At 42.4% G+C, this 20,544-nt stretch overlaps 1 pseudogene; it reads right to left on the bottom strand.

The window, feature by feature from the left end:
- Nucleotides 1–359: 359 nt before the first annotated feature.
- The window catches only part of LOC124096818 (eukaryotic translation initiation factor 2A-like), a 32,893-nt pseudogene continuing 12,708 nt past the window's right edge, over nucleotides 360–20,544 (bottom strand).

Below are 20,544 nucleotides of genomic sequence, written 5' to 3' on the forward strand. Positions count from 1 at the left end.
ATTTTGATTTATTCTGTGTTTCTGATTCAATGCCAGATTTTTTAAAAAAAATTTAAAATGACTTTATTCATTTACAAATTAAATAGAATCCTCTACTATAAAACACTGCCTCTCAGCTCTCAAACTTAGCTGAAAAATTCATGTATCTCTTTTCTTTATGCTGACATGATATAGGATGCAGGTTGTAAAAGTTAATTTAATAGACATTATTACATGACTTCACACATATACAGACTAGGTAAATGGTTAAAATTATAGACCAACATTAAATGTGGTACATGGATATTCCATGAGCACCAATGTGTTTAGCAGATGTGTTTGTACTAAATTCTGGTAATCAATTTGCTTTCTGTAAATCTTTAAATCCCCAATTCCAAATCTTCCAGCTCCTGGAGAAGGGTTGTCTCTTTTTAAATTTTCTTTTATTTGTTTCTTTTATTGGTGTGTTATGATTCTTTTTCTTTTTTGTTGGTGCATTATAATTATACATTATAGTGAGATTCATTATGCCATATTCATACATCCACATAATTGGATCATCTCATTCCCCTGTGCCTTACCTTCTTTTTGAAATTTCTCCAATTAGACTTTTTTTCTAGTTTCCAGCTACTGCTTTTTCCTTCAGTTCTTCGATTGCTTTCACTTTCTTCTTTAAGTTCTTTCTTTTTGTGTGTCTACTTTAGGGTCACCAGAAGTTGACAGAGGAGTGATGTTTCATGTTATGCTCTGAGGGCAAGAGTAACTGTCAAATCTGACCTCTTGTCACTTCTTGCTTTTCGCTTGGTAGCTTTCTTAAATCATGCTTCCTTTGATTTTTAATGGCTGTTTGGGGTAATGGCTTTTATTTTCTGCTTCTGGTTTCATATTCTGAAATGGTTCTCTTCATGCAATTTGGAATCAGTAATTGGTTTATTTCCTAAAGCTGGGGGTCTATAAGCTGTTGCAACGTTTTGGTTCCTAAAGGTCCTCACTGGGTACTTCACTTGGAACTGCTTGGTAAATTATTGGTTTTGCTGAAAATATTCCATCCAAAACTGGCTGCCAAGAGACCTGCCATGATTTTGCATTTGATGGTACATCACATTTAGAGCCAGAGTAATGCTTTATCTTGTACCAATCATTAACATGTACCTGGGACCAAATGCAGTTGTTAAAATACACTCCCCATCTGGGCACCAAACAAAACATATAGAATCAGAAACCACTAGTTTAGAAAAAAATATATAGTTTTTAATATTCCATGTTTCCATTTGTTCCCTCAGGTTTCCAAATCCAACTAGTACTAATACATGTCCACGAGGGCTGCAGTAGGCTTCATTGTAAGGATGGATTCCAAACTCAAACCCAGGGTCACATTTCAAGTTGAAAAGTGTTGCTTTGGCAGGCCTAAAACCATGAACAGCAAAAATCTCAGTAGAACTAGAATTCCAACCTACATCCTGTATGGGGTTAGTTTTAGTCATTGTACTACCTCACTTTCTTCCTTGGTTGCTGTGTAGCATTGGATTGGTTCTCCATGTAGGAAGCGCCTTCTCTTGTCAACATCTATACTACCTATTACCAACACAAAAGTAGCTTTTTTATTCCATAGCATGGTAAAATGATCAGCTTTGAGGAAACTTTTAAAAGAACTTTAAACTTTCAAAGGAATACAGCTTTAGAGCTGTGTGGAATCCAGCAGAGTTGGAGTGTTGGTGTAATCCAACAAACAAAGGTGTAGCTTTACTTCCTGGAACATAGGTGACTTATGTGGTTGGCATACAAGGGATGAAACAAAATTATTAATTTTTGCAAATGTAATTTATTTGCACCTGTGTTTAAATTGTTGCTTTTAAAGACGTAAACTTCACTGTTTTTTCCCTCAAATAAATTATTTCAAATGTATCCCAGTTTTCACACCATTAAGTTTAGTTTGGTAATTCCAGCTGCACCATCTTTAGAAAATAGTATAAGGCTGCTATACTTCCAGGACAGTGGTTTTGGGTGAGAATTAAAAGCAAACTGCCTTTGGAAGGTTGAAGGAGTACAGTAGTTCATTTTTAGTGACATTGAGACTATTTACTTTTCCTTTTTTGACCCAGAGAAACAAGATCCCATCCTTACTAAATGTATAGAGTTTACAATTTTTCCTAGATTCCCCTTGAAACACTGTGCTGTCTATAAAACAGGGTGGTCCATTGCCTACATACTGTCCTGATCTACACTGCCAACAGCAGAGTAGCAGGTGCCATATTGTCCTTGGGGGAAAAAGAGCTCCATACCATAATTCCACAGTCGCATTGCTTAGCAGTGTGGTAATTCTGTTAGGAGTGGCAGAGTAAGCAAACAATGATCAACTCTCATCAACTTGTGGGCTCAAGTGATCTTTGTGCCTCAGCTTTCTGAGTAGCTGGACTATAGATGCACACCACCACACCTGGCTACATCAAAAATCTTTGCTTATTTGCTTTTTGTCCTATACTTCCCATGGAACTGTTATAGTCAAGGTCCTGACTGTTAGAGTCTGTAAACAAGTCAAAATAACACCTGGCATCTTGCCAGAGGAATGTTAGAGTTCATAAACAAGTCTGGATGGTGCCTGGCAAAATGCCAGAGGGAGTGGTTTGAGAAGTAACAAAAGCGAGCCATTAAGTGTGGAGATTCCTTATTGGTTGACTGATGTATCTAGTTTATGCTAATTAGATAAGCTGTGTGGAATGTATAAATACTGCTCCTGTCCTGCAATAAACGGCTTCCACTCCTGCTGTATCAACGTACACAAGTTATTCGTCCCCCCCCCCCCCGATTATTCTGCTGCAGCCGGACTGCGGCACCTGACCTTGTCTAAGCTCTTACCATCTTAAGCATCATTTACAGGACTCCCCAATGAAGGAAATCACTTCTTGGTGCCTCACAGAGACAGAGGTGTTCTCACAGTTAGAGGTCAGTCCTGGATTTTGTGTTCCTCATTTCACATTGTGACTGAGATGAGACTCAGCTACTTGCTATGACAGTCTGTCCACAGTACATGCTCAATGCATACTTGTTCAGTGACCTGCTGGCTATATCCTGTATATGTGATTCTTTGGTCTGAGGGTTGGGAGGGCTTGGGCTTTGAGACCAAAGAGGTACATCTTCAGCTTACGGAGAGACTGAGAGAGACAGACTGAAAAGCATAGAGTGTCTGGCTTGTGCTAGGCACTTATCTATTCTGTTAAATGAATTAATACAGACATGTGACTCAGATAGGAACAGTTACTTTATGTATATTATCAGACAGTGAATGTCTCTTATATCTGAGTTGTATGTTTCTACCTTAGATGGCTTTCATGACCAAACTTTGTAGATGGATATAGGAAAATTTCCCAAGGAAATAAAAATGGCCAGACAGAACTGGGAGATTCTCAGAAAGGTCAAGTGTCCTTCCAAGTGTCACTAAAATGCTTATTCCCAAAGCTAGATTTCTTCCTCATCTGGTGGTCACAGGGCTGAGATCATTGACCCTGGAACCTGAGGACACACTATGCTTCTTGGTCCTTCTTCAGAAGCTAAGAGAGGTCTGTATTTGTTTTGTTTTGCTACTTGGATTTGAACAGGGTGTGCTTAACCATTGAGGCATATCCACAGAACTTCTTTCTTTTTTTGAGAGAGAGAGAGAGAATTTTTTAATATTCATTTTTTAGTTTTCGGCGGACACATCTTTGTATGTGGTGCTGAGGATCAAACCCGGGCCGCACGCACGCCAGGCAAGTGTGCTACGCTTGAGCCACATCCCCAGCCCCAGAACTTCTTATTTTTAATTTTGATACGGGTCTCTCTAAGTTGCTGAGGATCTTACTATCTTGCAATCCTCCTTCCTCAGCCTCCAAAGTCTCTGGAATTACAGGTGTGGTTCCTCTTTTTTTTTGAGGGGGGTTATTGGAATTGAACTCAGGGGCACTTGACCACTGAGCCACATTCCCAGCCCTATTTTGTATTTTATTTAGAGACAGGGTCTCACTGAATTGTTTATTGCCTCACTTTTTCCTGAGGCTGTCTTTGAACTCACGATCCTCCTGCCTTAGCCTCCCAAGCTACTGGAATTACAGGTGTATGCCACCACATCCAGCCAGTTATGGGTCCTCTTGATAGTGTACCTCAGTCTGTGGCATGGGGACCATGCATAACCTTGTTAGATGGTTTTAATGGATGTAGCAAACACTTATTCTAGGAAGAAAGAAAGTAGTTAGCTTTAAGATCATTCCTCTCTTTGCCTACTGGTTTGTGGTTTATGGAGATTTGTCCAGCCCATGCCTTCAGCTCTATGACTACTGCCTGCCTCAGTTTCTTCATCAGACTGTGACACTTACCACTGGAGATGTGTGATATACACAAACATTGAAGTCATTTGGGGGAAAATTATTTTGATTGATGGGATTAGGGGAAGGGATGGAACTAGTGATAATTCTCATCTTTCAAAAAACTCCCTAGATAAAAAGTCTAAAACTTAAAAATTTAGAAAGTTCTGGAACACAGGTGTTCCTCTTACTTCCTATTCCTTGGGCTTTTTGAGCTATCTCTTGTTTTTAGTCTCTACAAGAGATAAAGAAGATGCAGATGCTCAGCTCTGCTCTGTGCCAGTGGTGGGAAGTCTGGTTTTGGGGAGGAAGGCATCCTTCAACCTTCATCCTTCATCCTTCAAGGCTCGGTGATTTCTCTTCATGCTCCACGTGATCAGAAATCCACTGAAGGCTTTCCCTCTGCTGAAAAGATTTTTGTTTTTATTTTTGTTGTTTGGTTTTATTTGGGTGCTAGGACTTGCACCCTGGACCTTGCACATCCTAAGCAGATGCTGTATCACTGAGCCACACCTCCAGCCCCTTTGACAAGTCTTAAGTGTGACTCATGTGTGAATCAAGTACTGTGGCAGCTTTCACCCCCATTTTCCTCTTGTTAGCCCTCTTTCAGAAGGCTCTAGTTTCAAAGTGTCATTTTGGTAGGATTAAACGTGAACACGCAAGTGTATAATGCATCACTGTCCACTTTACCCACAAGGGGATCCACAGCTGTGGCCTTTGGGGCAGAGGTCAGCATACAATGGCATAAATGATCCACAGGAATTAACTAGGCTTTAATGACCTTCATGAGTTAATTAATCTCACAACTAACCACTTGTTAAAACTCCAGCATGCACTTGCTCCTTAGATTAAGATGGCTAAAGAGGAGTAGCCCTTCCCTGTTAACCCCAGCCCGAGAGTTCACTTTTTGAGAACTTCTACAAGCCACCTCTCTGGTGCAGAGCATTCATGCACATTAAACTTATCCAGTTCTGATTTGAAAAACAATCTTTTGCAGGATTTCAGAGTAGGCAGTGATAACACAAAAAATATAATTTCTGACATGAGTGGACCATCAAAATGTTTTTATTTCCTCTTACCCCCAATTCTCTGTCCCCTCATATTCTCCTTCTTTCTTTTCACACTAGGGAATAAAGCCAGGGGTGCTTTACGCTTGAGTGACACACCCAGTTTGCCCTACACCCCACATATTTGGAGACAGGGTCTCACTAAGTTTGATCAGAGTGGTCTTGACCTTGCAATCCCTCCTACTGCAGCCTGTGACTCGATGGCATTGCAGGCGTGTGCCACCATACCCAGCCTCTGTCTTCTGATAACTTACAGCTTTTTACATCTACCTTCACGTAGTGGTGTGTCCTTGCTCTAGCTCTCACTGTACTCTGTTTCTCTTTCTGTTTGCTTCATCACTGACTGCACTCTCTTCTCTTTCATCCATCTTCCCTCCTTCTGCCAACCTCTCACAACTTCCTCTCTTCCTTCCTCATCTTTTCTGCTAGTTGTTTCTTTCCTTTCTCTCCATCTCTCTCTCTCTGTCTCTCTCTCTCTGCTGACCTCCTCATACCTGACTATTTCTTTCACCTTTTACCTCCATCCCTGTGCCCACCTTCTCCTTACATACCCTCCTTCCCAGGATGTCCTCCCTTTCCTGGATCCACCATGAAGCCAGGTACAACACAGAGTTCCTTGGTGACTGTGGACACAGGTCTGCAGTGACATAGACTTCAGTTGTCCTTGGATCATCTGTGGTATAATTTTCTCTTGTCTTTGAGTCTTTATGACTGATCTCAGGGTCCCTGGTGAAAATCCTCTGGCTTGTTCCTACTCAAAAATAATCTCATCTAATTTGTACTCTCAATGGCTTGTCTTATCTGTTCTTACCCTTTGTCATAACTTTCTACCCACCCAAATGACATATCTGCTCAGTTAATGTGATTGCATTTATGTGAGTTAAGAAACATCTGATACTTTGGATTTAATTCTCATAAAACGTATTTCACAAGGAATCTTCTTGCACTATGATATGGATTATCCAGAGCTAAGTCATATCCTTGGAGCCTCTGCTCACCCAGTCTTTGATTCTGTCCTTGCTGCGTCTGGTCTCTTTCCACAGAACAGTAACCCTGACTCTAACCTCACTATCGCCCAGTCAGTGTTTTAGCAATTAAGAAATTCTGACTGCATGTACGTGTCTCCTCTGGTCCAGTTGCCCCTGGTGTTCTGGTTAACAAGCAAGGTAGGAACTGTGATTCATATTAGAGATTACATTAAGGCCATGGTTTGGTACATAATTTAGAATAAGATGGTTCGTGGGTCAGATCTGGTACTAAAGTGGCAAGATGGAAATGGGTAAGATTCCAGGTGTTTTGGGGCAGGGTCAGGAGAGGAGTCAGAGGCAGTTATGGGTATGGGCTGGTTGGGGCTGAGGGCACCACTGAGTTGGGTATAAGTTGGGTATAAGAAAAGATGCATCCCCTGCATCACAACACACCCCCCCACTAGCAGGCTTCAGGCCTGGGAGAATTTAATCTCAGGAATGAGTGCAGCTTATGCTGGCATAAATTTTGAAGTTTTGGGTCCCTTTGCCTCAAACCCTTCCAACCGACTTGCTGTGGATTCTCAAGAGTCTTCTAATGGGACTCAGAGCTTTCGTTTTTCAAGGATAGTTGAAGTATACTACCCTGAAGTGTAAATAATCAAAAAAACCGACGTGAGGCAGAGAGTGAGCAGGACTCTGGCTCCTGTTTCCCTGGGATGGAGATTTGGGGCAGATAGTGGTATGGTGTGAGCTTAATCAATATAGATTATAAATTATAGTTTATAAAATAATAATAAGTAGGATAATAGGATTATGATAAGTGTCATAAAATAAACAATGTTAAGCTGTTTCTAAGATGTAAAAATTGTTTTTCTGTACTTCATGTGCCTACAAATGTGCTCGAACCCAGGATGTGGTTGTCTGTTTTTGCTCTGCTGATTGCTTTCTCAGCCCTTGTATCCTGCTGCTTGCCTGTACCTACATTTTCGAGGATGTGGTTTTTCCCCTTATAAATTCCACATAACTTGGACCCAGTGCTGTTACTGGCAGAGACAATTTGTGTCCTGTAGGGGAGCAGTCACCAGCTGGCTTAAAAAAAAAAAAAAAAAAACCTCTCTAATTTGGACAATATTCAGACTGAGAGTGTTTTCTGAGTGATCAGCCCACAACAAGAGCAGGGTCTGGTCTGGCACCTTCTGAGCTTGCCTTGCCTCCTTGCTACCTGTGCTCAGGACCCACCCTGCCTGAGACCCCAGAGGTTCTTTCACTAGGGATCCTGAGGGATCCTGACTCCATCTCTCTAGCCCTGGGGAACATTTGTGTCATTCTTCCCCAAATTAGTCCCTCACCTTGCAGCAGCAGCAGCAGCGGGATGGAGCATTTTCTTCTCTTCATCTCAGGAAATCTGCACAGGCTGGAAGCCAGGGCACCTTGTCCTCCCTCCTTCTCTCAACTGGATTTTTCGTCTTTCCCTCCTCAGCCCACAGTGGCTGTGGGATTTCTAGGTGTGGCTGCTGATGGCATCCAGGGCTCCTGGGTTTTCCTTTCTGCAGGGAGGAGCAACCTACTCTATGACTCTGCATCTCCCAAGGGAGGAAGGGTCCAATCCAGGAGAGAGGCAGGGCTAGGAGGAGAGAGATGCCTCAGGGCAGGTAAGACCTTTGCCTGAGTCTAGAATTGAGCAGCAATGGGATCAAGCTTGTCACTGTGAGTGATATTACTTGCTAACACCTCTAGATCAAAACTGTTCTCCACAGGCTGGATGTGTCAGTGGTCAGAGAGGGCCTTGGTTCCTCTTGGTCAGAGAGGGTTGGTAAGGTCAGGGTGACCAAGGGGGCAGCCAGGCTGCTTGGGGGACCAGTGCCTGGCAAGGAGGGGAGTTAGATGTCCCAGGGTATAAGCACCTTGATTCTTAACAGAAAAGGAGGAATGTCTATGAGGGGGCCCTAAACACCCAACCTCACCTTTAGAACTGGTTCTGAGGATTGAGCCTAGGGGCACTCTACCATTGAGCTACATCCCCAGACTTTAATTTTTTTTTTTTTTTTTTTACTCTTTAGTTGTAGTTGGACAGAATACTTTTATTTATTTATTTATTTACTTACTTACTTTTATGTGTTGCTCAGAATCGAACCCAGGGCCTTGCAACGTGCTAGGCAATTGCTCTACAGCAGAGCCACAACCCCAGTCCCCAAACCTTTTTAATTTTTATTTTTTGACAGAATCTTGCTAATTGCTGAAACTAAGAACTTGGGAACCTCCTGCATTAGCCTCTCATGTAGTTGGGGTTACAGGCATGCTACAGCAAGCTCCACTTTACCCTTTTCAACTCTGGTAATTGGAGTGTTCTTGCTTGGATCTTGTCCCATTACAACTTACAAGGCTGTGTTGGCTTCCTGGTATGATAGGATGGACTGTAGCCTCCTTGGTGTGGTGTCACAAGCCTTGTAGTTAACCCTAGCCTCTCTGTGGTGCTATGTAGTCCCACAAGTTTTCTGACCATTCACTGACCATGCCAGGCCCAGGCTTACACAAACTGTTGGCTTTTCCTCTTTGTAAATGCTACTAAGTCTTCATAATCCACATGTTAATATCTATGTGAGCCAGCCCTGACTCCCTGGGCCAAGTTATACATTTCTTCCTGGGACAATTTAGTTGATTGGACTTCATCATTGACCCACAGCTTATCTGTCTACAAATAGGTCTCTTTCACCCAGCCATGGCCAGCAGGTTCACCCTTGTCTCCCCAACTCCTGGGGACCTTCTTATATGCTCTGTAAATATGGTGCATGAACAAATGAAGAAATGAGCAAGGAAGAAGATCATTATTTTAGGTAAAGGATTGGGGTCTGTTAAAGATGAAGAGGAGATAACTGATAGACTAGTTACTGCCTTCAAGGATATTTTTTTGAAAAACCTTTTGTGGGCTGGGGCGGTGCCTCAGTGATAGAGCGCTTGCCTAGCATGTGTGATGCGCTGTATTCCATCCTCAGGACCATATAAAAATAACTAAATAAATTAAAGGTATTGTGTCCATCTACATCTAAAAATATTTTGCGGGGGCAGGGGAGAGGTACCAGAGATTGAAGTCAGAGGTACTCAACCATTGAGCCACATCTGCAGCCCTTTTTTGTATTTTATTAGAGACAGGGTCTCATTGACCTCACTAAGTTGCTGAGGCTGGCTTTGAACTTGCAATCCTCTTGCCTTATCCTCTGGAGCTGCTGAGATTACAGGCATGCACCATTGCACCTGGCTACAACTAAAAATATTTTTTTAAAAATAAAAAGCAGTATGGAGATTCCTTGGAAAACTGGGAACCACCATTTGATTCAGCTATCCTTCTCCTCGGTCTATACCCAAAGGACTTAAAAACAGCTTACTACAGGGACACAACCACATCAATGTTTATAGCAGCACAATTCACAATAGTTAAACTGTAGAACCAACCTAGATGCCTTTCAGTAGAAGAATGGATAAAAAAAAATGTGGCATATATACACAATGGAATATGACTCAGCAATAAAAGAGAATAAAATCATGGCATTTGCAGATAAATGGATGACATTGGAGAAGATAATGCTAGGTGAATTTAGCCAATACCCCCCCAAAACAAATGCCAAATGTTTTCTCTGATATAAGGAATGTGATTCATAGTGGGGAAGGAAGGGGGAGCATGGGAAGAATAGATGAACTCTAGATAGGGCAGAGGGGTGGAGGGGAAGGGACGGGGCAGGGGGTTAGAAATATTGGTGGAATGTGATGAATATCATTATCCAAAGTACATGTATGAAGATGTGAATTGGTATGAATGTACTTTATATACAACCAGAGATGTGAAAAAATGTGCTCTATATGTGTGATATGAATTGTAATGCGTTCCGCTGTCATATAAAAATAAATAATATATGTATATATATATATATATATATATATATAAAATAAAATAAAAATTTAAAAAAGTCTATTGTATAGCCAGGGTTGGAGGAGCATGTCTGTAATCCCAGTTACTTGGGAGGCTAAGGCAGGAATATCTCAAGTTTGAGGCCAGCCTGGGCAACTCAGTGAGACCCTATCTCAAAATAAAAATTTAAAAGGGCTGGGGGTTTAGCTCAGTGGCAGAGCACCCCTGGGTTCAATCCCTGGTACTATAAAACAAACAAAAACAATAACAACCTGTTACATGATTTTAATTTTAACATAAAATAAATAGTGAAACGCAAAGACCTTAAGCATTCACTTAAATGAATTTTGACCGATTTCTTTCTGTGTAACTATCTAGCCAACTATAAAACACTTCTATCATCCAGGAAGTCCACCCTTCCTAGAAATTCTCATCCTCTTAGGAGACCAGGTCTGATCTTATAGGCATAGGTTAGTTTTGCCTATTCTTAAATTTCCTACCAATGGAATTTCACCCCAGTGATACTCTCACTATGCATCTGTTAAAAACTGTCCTATTAACTCTGTGGTAAAATGTACCTGGAGAATCAGCTTTATTCTGGTAAAAACCCAGCCTGAGAACCTCCCAGATGGAAGACACTGGCAGGATTAAATTGATAAAACAAGCAAATGGTTGATTTGCAGCAAGAAGGGGGCAGAGGCATGTGTATGACCAGCCAATTGTCCAAGAAGACAACATGGCTGAGCCTTTAGCAAAAGCATAGTGCTGGCACATGATAGGATAAGCACTGTTTCTCTGCCTGAGGCCTGGTTGGCAGGGGCTTCTGAGAACCTAGAGCCTGTCAGGGCCAGTCGGGCCTGCCCTTGCTGAAATTGGGAGTGGTTCTCCTGACCCAGGACATCTGCTCAGGGAGGAAAGGGTCCACACAGTCCTCTGAAAGCCTCTGCAGAGTGCTGAGAAGAAATATGGTCCTGCTGTAGTAGCCCCATGACAATTCCTTCTCTGCCTTGCAGAGTGCAGGGTCACTTTCCCCCTCTGCACATTCTAAGAGCACACAGAGACTATCTCACTGTGAGACACAAATTCCACATTCATAAAGCCCAGCACCTGCCTTCCCCTGTCCTTCCTGGTTTTGCTCCTCCATCATCCCACAGGCCTCTGGGAAATGGGAAGGAGTGGGGAAGAAAAGACGACCTATGTGAGGTCTCTGGAGTTCACTCAAGGCACCTGAGAACTGGGAGTACACAGGGAAACGGGGTCTCTCATGTGAGGGAACCTGTCTGTCGTGATGTATAAACACCCACAGAGTCTGGCTCCCACAAATATCAGATGAATTTATTTAATAATCTGTTCACAGCTCTAGCCTCCCTTTTGCAGTCTGGGGAAACCAGAGAAAGGAGGCTGTTGGGGGCTGAAACAGAGCCAGGAGGAGAGCTTGGGCCTTGGTCTTCCTGGTCAGCTGCCTCCCTCCCCCTCTGGATGGTGATGCTTCTGTCATTAAGGACATTCAGGGACACTGTGTCTCTCAGTAAGCTCCATGGTTTCAGGGGGATACTGGTCTCTGCAACCAGCTCCAGTCGCACTTGGCATGTTTTGGGCCCCGTGATAGCCTTGAGGGCGTGTACCAAGGTGGGGGCCATGGGGGTGGTAGAGGTCTGTGCTGAAGAGATTTCTTATGCATGGTGAGCTTTTCTGGAAAACAAAAGGAAGTGCTTCAAAGTCATGAGACTTCTCTTCCTGTCTCTCCAATCCCACCATCCCCCACACCCTGCCCAGCCCCCTCCAAGTGCCTTTTTTGGCCCCTTCTTCCCCTCTTCAGTGTTCTCTCAGTATCTCCTGGCTTTTCTTATCTTCCATCTTCTGTTCTAAGCTGAGGTTTATATACAACTCTCTCCAGATTTCTCATTCCCCATCAGCCCTACAGTGACTCTGCTCTCTCTGCCCCACTTTCCTCCTCTCTGTCCTGCACTTCCTCCTCAGGAAAAGGGGTTCTCACACTTCAGACACTCACAAGAGAGATGGCGACTCCAATGGAGAGAATCACAGCCATTGCAACGGAAGCCAGTGCAATTAGGGCAACTTCCCAGGGACTCAAGTTTCTGATCATGCTTCCCACGGTCCCTGGAGAGGCAGTGCTCACAGTGGTGACATTGGAGGTTGTCACCACTGTGTTAGTCCCACTGGAGCTGGATGATGATGAGGAGGATGTATTCATCCTAGGGAGAGTTGACCCAGAGGAGATGGTTGTGTTTGATCCAGAGGAGGTGGTTGTAGGTGACCCAGAGGAGGGGGCTGTGGATGACCCAGAGGAGGGGGCTGTGGGTGACCCAGAGGAGGGGGCTGTGTTTTGTCCAGAGGAGGTGGCTGTGGGTGACCCAGAGGAGGGGGATGTGGGTGACCCAGAGGAGGTAGTTGAGGTTGTTCCAGAGGAGGTGGCTGTGGACGACCCAGGGAGGGTGCTTGCAGTGCTTTCTGTGGCTATTGTCGTGTTACCATTGGTGGCTACAGCTGATTAAGAAAGAATGCTGGTTAGTTCCATTGGAAATTTAGTTTGGTCCTGCAACTACTAGTATTACTCCTCATAACAATAGTAGTAATAATTGCCTTTTATTAAGTGTTCATTAAATGCCACCCCCATATGAATTAGTGCCTCAAATCTTCACAATACCTCCAGGAGATAGGACTTATTATTATCCACACTTTACAGATGGGGAAATTGAGGCTTATAGAAAGGAAGCAACTGGTTCCAGGAAGTTTTTAGTAGGCAGTGATACATGGATTTATATCAAGGCAGTCTGACCCCTGAGCCATCCCTTAATCCATATGTTATTCCATATCCCAGGTGTGGAGAGGCAGTGGCCTGGCGTCACAGAGAGACTGTGTTATTCCTTCTTCACCTATCCATGATACCGTCCAGATACAGAACATAAGAGAGAAAGTTGAAGGGGCCACATGTGCCAATTAAGCTACTCTCCAAATGGCATTGTTTTCTTCTAGGGAGGAAAATCAATTTTTGCAGGAAATAGTAATGCACTTTTTTTTTTTAATATTCGATAATTCTCATACACAATAAAGTTTGGGAGCCACCAGTTTAAAGGATCCCAGATGCTCTTAGCATATGGTCTAGCAAAATCCAACCAGGTATAACTTGAAGTAATAAGATCTGGGATTCAAGGAAGGGGTTCAGCATCCTTGATTGGTCAGTCAGAGTCAAGATGAGACCTGGACTCCCTCTCTACCTCATGTACACTATTTTATACCTCTTCTGATTTCTCCATCTGAGTAATAACCGAGAGCTTGTCTTCCCAGATATCTATACCCCCTCAAATCACCATGACCCTGTCTTCCAAAATATTGGTGTTCAGTCCCTCACCCTCTGCATGTGTTCCTTCTTTGGTATTGTCTGGGATAACATAAGGAATGCAAATTTAGGATCCTCAAAACCTTGTGTTAATTGTTTCTGATTAGGTTTAGGGGAAAGGTAAGGGTCAAGAGAGAAACAAAGTGAGAAGCTGAGATGAAAAGCTGCCCCATTGAGGAGAAAATTTTTTGTTCTGTTCTTTAGAAGAATAAAACAAATAAGTTAAAGCTCTAATTGTATAGATTCTAGAAGGAATTAAGAAGGAACAACATGGCTTATACAATGTGTAACTGGAGGCCAGAGATGCTGAACAGGGTTCCTGTCTACTATGGGTGCTCAGGCACTAACTTTAAGATCCCTTCCAACTTTAATGCATTTATATTTGGGATTGATTTATTATAAAGAGAATTGGTTAGGTTTCTGGGCAGAATTGTTACTGGGAACAGAACGGAAGACAGATGCTCTGTTGAATGGGACAAAGCAAAGCAAAAATAACAATTCTGACTTCTTCTCAAAGGAGAGCTAAAAGGATAGATTTGCATCCCAAAAGGTGGTAACATTTTCCCCAAACACTACTTACACCCCAACATTACCTTCTTTTCAACAAAATCACTCACCATTGACTAAAAGTAGAAGGTGAAACAACCAGCAGGGAAGGAAAAATGCTTTTCTCTTCATCTTGAGGCAGTATAACTATGTAGGGCTGGAAGGGAGGGTGCTGAGTCCAGATGTGATCAAGGCCTAAAGAAGACAAATGAGGGTCTTGAGAGCAGAGTTCAAGGTGGAGATCTAAGGGCTGCAGTTCCCTTTGGATCACCACAGAATGGGTCCTCAACCTCAAGAGAAGCACCAGGAGGGGGGACCTGGGGCCACAGGATGGGAAGGCTGGATGTTTGCTTCCTTAGGCTCCCTCCACAGAGTGTCACCTCTCTCTCTTCCTCTTTCAAAGAAGGCCTTTATAGCATCATCTGGGCTGGGCAAGGGCTGGACATGGAGCCTGTTATTCCTGTAGCTGTGAGCAGTGATAGGACACCTGAGTTCAGAGAAGAAGGGACACAGGAAAGGAAGTACATGAAGATGGAGAAAGGCTCAGTCCCAGTAGATGAGTCCTTGGGAGGAGCGGGAAGTTGGACAGTTCAAGGGGATCAAGGCTGTCAAATGATGGGGACCCACCCTCTGAGGCAGAGAGGGAGGTAAAAACACCTTGTTTCCTGCACAAGAATTCCAAGTGTTTGGGATAGCTGGGGAAGCAGGGTTGTGAGAAGGAGGTCTCAATGAATGGGACTTAGGAAGCAGGACACTTAGAGTGAGGTTCCATGTGAGTGGGAACTAGGAACAGTGCCTCTGGATAGTGCTGAGTATGTAGTAGGCACCAAAAGTTCTTCTTACATGAGGGGGGACTAGAGACTCAAGGGTCAGGAAATAGACTCTGGGGTCTCTCAGGCATGGGAACCGGGGTTTGTGGCTATTGAGGAGACAGGACCAATAGTGAAGTGGTACTGGTCATACCCATTTGAAAGAGCCTACTTTCACATTTTCAGGATTTTTCATCACATAGCCATCACTAAAAATTTACATGAGATTACTTATAAAATACTAAATGTTATTTTAAAAAGCAATGTAAAAATGCTTCCAACTTATCACCTCTTTTTAGTTTTACCACATTCTGTACACCCACGAAGGCATGCACATCAATTGCAGCTGTCTGGTGGGAATGGTATATTAAGCTGTGTTGCCATCTCTTCCCAACTCCTCATTTAATGGTCCACACTAGCAGCATGAAGTTAGCCATGGCAGGAGCTTTTGCACAACAGAGCAGACATTAAACCTTCCCCAAGACACCCAGGACAGGACCTAACAAGCATAATGATGACTCCAGAAGAATGTCCTTTCTGTCGTCCCTCCTTGGTAAAGGTGCTCTTCTTTAATTTTTATTTTTAATTAATTAATTAATTTTTCTTTTAAGATACTGAGGATTGAACCCAGGGTCTCACACATGCTAGCGTGGCATGGGCTCTGTCACTGAGCTACATCCCCAGACTTTCTTTCATTTTTAAAAGAATTCATAGGAACTTTTCCATGGGAGAAGCTTCACTTGGTTCCTCTCATCAGTGTTATATGCCAGACACGCTGAACCGTCAAGGAGGGTACTTGATCTTGAGGCAGCCCTTGGGGCATTGACAATCTGCCACCTGAACTGAGTACTTCCCATATCTCTTGGTTGACTCTAAATGAGGCCAACAGAAACAGCATGGCTGAACAAAGATGGTGCTGGGCAAGGTGGCACATGCCTGTAATCCCAGTGAATCGGGAGACTGAGGCAGGAAGGTTGTAAGTTTGAGGCCAGTCTCAGTAACTTAGTGAGGCCTGAAGCAACTTAGCAAGACCATGTCTCAAAAAGTAGAAAGGGCTAGGTATGTAGCTCAGTGGTAGAGCACCTTCAATTCTCAGTACTGAAAAAAAAAAAAAACGACTTATGGGAGTTTAAATTCTATAATATGTAAGATCAAAACAAGTTGTTTCCATCTTCTCCAGAATAGCTAGGTCTCTTGGCAAAGGAACCATTTTAGATCATTCAGATGTTTGATGAATGAATATTCAGGGCATATGAGGCCTGAAGTTATTCATCACACAAACATTTTGAGTGCTTACTATGCACTGGACGTTGTACTCCAGTGAACGAGACACAGAAATTTGTGGTCTTTTGGAGCTGGCATTTTAAGATATGAAAGAACCATGAACAAACAAGTTCTAGAAGTGGGAAGAAAATGGGCCAAGGTAGAAAATAAGGTATTGGGTGCAGAGGTAGCAGGTGTCCAGATTCTGCAATACCCTGGGAAAGTGCTTGGGAGTTAATCAGCCATGTGTCTCTGATAGAAGTTCTATGTGGGGAATGGGTGAGGCTTGTGGCCAATTATCAGTTGATGCAGGGACTTCAGCCCCTGCTCTAATAGTAAAAATCCAAATAACATTTCTAAGTAAAACAACATGTATTTTTCTCTCTAGAATCACTAGGTGTTAAAGAACTTGTTCCTGCTTGCTCATATGTTAGCTATTTACTTAGTGGGGATTATAGTCTGCAGTTTGTAGGATTATTGTGGATATTGAGTGATGGTGTATATAAAAGCTTCCAAGCCAGGCATGGTGACACACATCCGGTCATCCCAGCAGCTCAGGAGGCTGAGGCAGGAGGATCATGAGTTGAAAGCCAGCCTCAGCAACTTACTGAGGTTCTAAGTAACTCAGTGAGACTCTGTTTCTAAATAAAATACAAAAAAGGGCTGTGAATGTGGCTCAGTGGTTAAGTGCCCCTGGGTTCAATTCTCAGTATCAAAACAAACAAACACACAAAAAGACACAAAAGAAACCTTTCAGCAAAATGGTTGGCAGACAGAAATCATTTGGATTGATGAACAATAACAATACAGACTCAAGAGTTTTTTTTTTTTTTAAAGACTTTATCTGGATGAATATATATATATATATATATATATATATATATATATATATATATATATATATATATATATATATATTTGTACTGGGGATTAAACCTAGGTGCACTTAACCACTGAGTCATATCCCTAGCCCTTTTTTTATATTTTAGTTTGGGACAAGGTCTTATTAAGTTGCTGAGGTTGGTTTTGGACTTGTGATCATTCTGCCTCAGCCTCCTGAGCCACTGGGATTACAGGGATATGCTGCCATGCCCAGCTAGATACCATATATATCTTTATAAACTTTTATTTATTAGTGTTTAGTAAGTTTCTCCTTAGTCACTGCGATGTCTGAGAGTATCCTCCAAAATTCATATAATGAAAACTTAATCCCCAATGGAACAGTGTTGGGAGATGGGCCTAAAGGGAGGTACTTAGGTCCTACGGGCTCTGCCATCATGAATGGATACGTGCTATTATAAAAAGGGCTTGTTGGAGTGGGGTTTTCTTCTGGAAGGTAAGGACATATCGTTTTTTCTTTTCTTGGGAGGAAGCAGTAAGAAGGTCATCACCAGAAACCTGGTGCTAGTGCCTCCAGAATGTAAAAATAAATTTCTGTTCTCATCAATTACCTCATCTGTGGTATTCTGTTATAAGAGCAGAAAATGTACCAAGATAGTCACACACATCAGAAGACATGGAGGAAGGAAGAAGACTTTCCAAAGAGTTAAACCCTGAAGGGCACCTGAATGACTTGGGGTCAGGGAGAAGGGAATGACACTGCCTTGAGTGAAATCACTGGTCCGCCCCAGCCCCCATGAAGGGCTCGCCACCTCCTTGATCCTGATCTAGGGAGACAGCCCTGGGAATGTATTTATTTGAGATCATTTCCAGGCCCAATGAGGATTTGGTCTTTCAAAACTCTTTGCTTGACCCAGTTTTAGTGGTCAAACTCTTGAGAGGCTTCCCTTGATTCTGTCCTTGACCTTATCCATGATCTCTGGGTATTACCTGGGAATGTTTTGGTGTCCTATCTTGACTCACTCCCCTCATTGCTCTTTGTCTTCTCCATGATATTCTCCTCCCCCATAATTTCCTGTACAGAATGACTTTCATTATCTCATGGCTATGGCTTGGCTTCTTCTCTGATCTCTGAGGCCTTCCTTATGGTCATCACTGAAATGGCCTCTCCCATGGCTTCCTCAATGGTACCCATGTCCATTCATTCTTTCACCATGGCCTTCTCAATGGACACACTGATGACTCATTCCATTTTTCCATTCATCACAGTGGCTTAGTCCATGCCCATTTGACTAGGGCAGTGGAATAGGTTGCTGTGAAACCAAGGAAGACACCCAAAGATGGGGTGAGACAGAAGGTGTATTGGTAAAACCTTATGGGAAAAGTCTAGACCCAAAGACTAAGTAGGACATTTCACCAGAGAGTCCAGTGGCAAAGGCCAGACAGGAACACCTCTGTCCCTCTTGGTACTTCACCAAGTAAAACCTCCTTTGCCTCATGACTACACCATAAAAGAACACCTCCTCTCCTTCACAGCACTTTGTCTGGTGGTGGCCAGCTTGGCCAAGGACACAAATCCTTTCTGTGGTGCCCTCCACACAGTCACTGTACAGAGAGGGATTGTATAAGTTAGGCTACAGAAGACAACACAGCATTAGCTTGCTTTGTTCCTCATATGACCAGAATCCCAAGGAGCAGCTCTCCTGGCATGCATACAAGAAGGCAGCTTTCTGCAGAACACACGGACTTGGTCCTAGTTTCTGGCCCACAGGAGAAAAAGTCAGTGTCCTTCAGGATGCCACTGTCTATACACCCCGGTACAGGCCTGCTCTCTGTTCCTTGGACTTGACCAGCTTCCTGGAAACTTATTCTGAGATGTGGTGTCTTACCCTCCTCCTTTTCTTCCAGGATGATACACCTGTATTATATCTTCCTTCACAGCCAAGGCAAAGGGCCCCTTCCTGGTCCTGTTCACCACTGATGCTACAGGACAATGGACCCAGATCTGGGTCCTGGGTATACTAAGGCCCACTGTTTTTCAGGGGCAAAACACTATCCCCCTAAATAACAAAAATGCTGAAGTTTTTAGAAATTAGTTCTTTTCTCCCATTTCACAACTTCCTATTTGATTAAAGTCATAGATTTTTCACTTTAAAATGTGTTTTTTTCCAAAAGCTTTTTTGTTATCTCCTTTCTTTCTCTGTGTTTCTCTGTGTCTTTCCTCATGCTCTTATTGTGTTATTCTTTACTTCTCACTCTGAGAAATGAAACAACAAAAGATGCAAAAATTTTAAAAAATGAACTTGATGTGCCTATGTATTCTCCTTTACTATCCTGTGCCAATACATTTCAAGTAAAATTGCAAAGCAAGACTAAAGTAAATATTCCAGATGTTTGTGGGACCAGTAATAATAACTCTAGATGACCCACAGATTTAAAATATATTGTATAGTCTTGCATTAACAGCTTGGATTCCTGAATTTATTAAAAAAAAGAAAAGAAAAATTAGATTGAGTTCTAATGTTGCTGTGTTCCCTTGAGTAAGATACTTAATCTCTTTGTGCCTCCAAGGTCCTTGCATGTGAAATGGAGATAGTGACATTTTCCCCACAGGATAGTTGTTGAGGAGATACAATGAAATAGCATGTGTAAAATGCACACACAGAGCCAGGCACAAAATAAATGCTTAATCAATATTAACTTATGACATTGCTATCGCCTATTGCTCCTAAGAGATGACAGCATGGTTAGACGAAATAGTGCCTGTGATCTGTGTGATGCCCTCCAAATGGAGGAAATTTAGAGATTAAAAGTAAAGAAAGTTTCATGGTTGGACTGTGACTTTCATCATTTACACCCTGCTATCTTCCACATATTGTTTAAGGCACCTATGTATAAAGGAAAATATAAAGTTAAAAAAATCAGAACAAGCCCAACACAGTGGCACACGCTTGTAATCCTAGTGACTCGCTGAGGCAGGAGGATCATGAATTCAACTTAGTGACTGTCTCAAAATAAATTTTAAAACAAAATTTGAAAAGGGCTGGTTATGTGGCTCAGGGATTAAGTGCCCCTGGGTTCTCTCCCTGGTACCAAAAAAAAAAAAAAAAAAAAAAGCCAATAAGAACAAAAGAAAATACATTGGAAAAGGAGAAGTATGGGTGAAATCTAAAAGCAGAATGCTATAAACTTTCCTCTTAATACTGCACCCCACAAGTTTTAGTATGCTGTGATTTTGTTTTCATTTGTCTCACAACATACTCTAATTTCATCTTGATTTCCTTTTTGACACACTGCCAACATTGTTCACACAATGTTGTTGTGAAACTTAAAAAGCTCTAAAAACTAAAATCAAATGACATAAACTTGTCATTTAATTATATTAAAAACAAAGTAATAAACAATCCAAACTTAGCACTTTTCTTCTTTTTAGTATATGTTACTATATATTAGTTTGCCAGTGTGGATTA

Source organism: Marmota monax, unplaced genomic scaffold (assembly GCF_021218885.2).
Source record: "Marmota monax isolate L192 unplaced genomic scaffold, Marmota_monax_Labrador192_F-V1.1 WCK01_AAM20220418_F8-fsc00474, whole genome shotgun sequence".
NCBI classification, from domain to species: domain Eukaryota; kingdom Metazoa; phylum Chordata; class Mammalia; order Rodentia; family Sciuridae; genus Marmota; species Marmota monax.